Raw genomic sequence first — 2,500 nt, 5'->3', positions numbered from 1 at the left:
ATAATAATCAAAATAATAATGATAATAATAATGATAATAAAAATAGTAATAATAATTGTAGTGTACGGCTGCGCACTCGCCGACTCTAAGGTCGATCTCGCCTGGACTGACATCGTCCTCGGGCGCCGAGTGGTTGAGGCCACATGCCTGCCTCCTCTACCACGGAACAAAAGGACGCGGGGAACTGCCATTGACTGCCATTGACTGGGATGAAACGTCCCGGGCTCCGCTTCCACCGACGATGCGGGCGCACTCGCTGTGCATCCGCACGAGGCTGGTGCTTCACCCGCCATTTGCGTCTCGCCCACGTAACTCTAGTGCGACTTCATAATCCGTGACCAAAGCCATACGAGCCGCCAAAGACAGTGTTAAAAACTATTGTGAACATGGTTATAAAAATAACCAAAGAACGCATTTTCAACCAAGTCTCGTTACTTGGATGGCGTTGAAGTCTCCGAGAAAAAAATAGAGATTTATTTATTTTCTAAGTCCAATACCGTAGAGAGTTACAGCTCGAAATGCACAATTTTCACGCAAATTGTACATTGCTAGTTTTCCCATGTATTCTTTCCTTTATAATTATTCTTTTGAATATTCTATCTCTTTGGCGACGCTTCCAAAGTGTCAATATAACCCCTGAAGAGAGTAATGGTTGTTACATATTTTGGCTGTTTGCTTTTCTCCCCCTCTCTCTTTTCATGGTGGTTCGGGTCCTTTGGGTTGTTTGGACTACCGAACTATCGGGTTGGTCTTCCGAAGCTTTGCCTATCTTTTTCTTTTCGCGCCATGCTTATGGGGAAGACAGTTCGGTCCTGACTTCTATGCTGGACAGTGGTTCCGCTCCCGGTATTGTGCTCGCTTTGGATTTACTTCTTCTTGGATTTACCTTGCTGTGGATTTGCCTCGCTTCACACCAGAGTTAACGAATCCGTGATTTGTTTTGCAAGATAAGTATTCGTATGGTTGTGTGTAGAAGACACCTGGTCTCTGTTGGACTTTAGCGTGTGTCATACTGCACTACTATTTGCAGCGTGCACTCTCTTCCACGAAAATCCAAAGCAGCACTTTGATTTCACAAAGGGTCAGAGCATAAAAAGGACCACTCACTTAGAAGGAACACTGCTTGAGGATCCGTACCTCCAGTGTGCCATTTCCTATTTTTAAGCTAAGTTATTACTTAGTTTTTTGTTGTTGTTTTTACGATTGGTTGTTTCTTTGTTTCTTTTTCCTTTCCCCCAGCTTGAGGATCCGTACCTCCTGGGAGAAAGATCTTCCACATTCTCGCCCGTATTTTTCGGGCCGTTTTAGCTTATCTTTGCCGTTCTTTTGTTTATTGTTTTTACATTGCCTTGGTCGATTCCTGCCTGACCTTGTGGGTGTTCAGGCAGTCTTCATGATATATGCCCTTGTGGTGTTTTATTTTTCGATTTGGCTTCCGACGCTAAATTGTTTCTTACACCACCTTTTCCTTTCGTTACACAAGTGTTTTTATTCAGAGTTCCTCAGCACTATTCTTTTATGTTAATCTCCATTCTGGGTTGGAGATTAACTTGTTTAAATTAGGGTTAGTGTATTTTTTTGTGTGTGCTAATACTTTGATTAAAAATACTTACGAGTTGGGACGCAAACTTAGGGGTAAATGTTCGTGAGTTATTTTTGTTTACATCTGGTGTTGATTTCCACGTGCATCACCCCCGCTGTGATTAAATTGGTGATGTACGCAACTATCAATTTCTCATGACTGAAACCTTTGTAGACCTCCCTAATGAGTGTAAACCGCTAAATAAACATCATACCGTCATAGAACTTTCACTCAGTCCCAGTCAGGAAAACAAACGACATCTGTGTTAAGTTCTGGTTTTGACTAAAGCTGAATGCTTAACGTTCTTGGACTTGGGTCTCCTAAACAGCACATTGCTGGTTACTCTATCTCGCAACCCTGAAAGGCTGTAAAAAGGCTAGACAAATCAGAGTATATTAAGCTGATATCCTAGTATAGATTATAACTTTGCAACACCTGGGTTCCCACTGCCAGCAGGTGGATGCTCAGCCCGAAAGGAAGAGGAAGAATTTTATGATCTTGCATTTTTCTTCCATACACGTCCACGCAGACGCTCAGCCTACGCTATCTCCCTTTTCACATTTACACACTTACACATCCAACATTCAGCACACAATTCTGTTTTTTCCCCTTCCCCCCCTTCTCATACAACATCACACCCCCATACACAACACCACGGTTCCCGAACCTACTAATCGGGGGGTGGCAGCGGGGACGTAGCCAACCACACCACCAAACAAAACCCAAAAAACACCCACCAAACCACCAAAACAAAAAAACCCCAAACCCCCCACAAATATATATATTTTTAATATTTTTTATATATTATTTTTATATATTTTATATATAAAAAAATTTTTATATATATAATTTAAAATATTTTTATATTTAATATATAAAATTAATATTTATATAAATATATTTATATATATATATTTA

The sequence above is a fragment of the Penaeus chinensis genome, chromosome 7 (genome assembly GCF_019202785.1).
Source record: "Penaeus chinensis breed Huanghai No. 1 chromosome 7, ASM1920278v2, whole genome shotgun sequence".
In the NCBI taxonomy this organism is placed as follows: domain Eukaryota; kingdom Metazoa; phylum Arthropoda; class Malacostraca; order Decapoda; family Penaeidae; genus Penaeus; species Penaeus chinensis.
Note: the sequence above shows the minus strand (reverse complement) of the source record.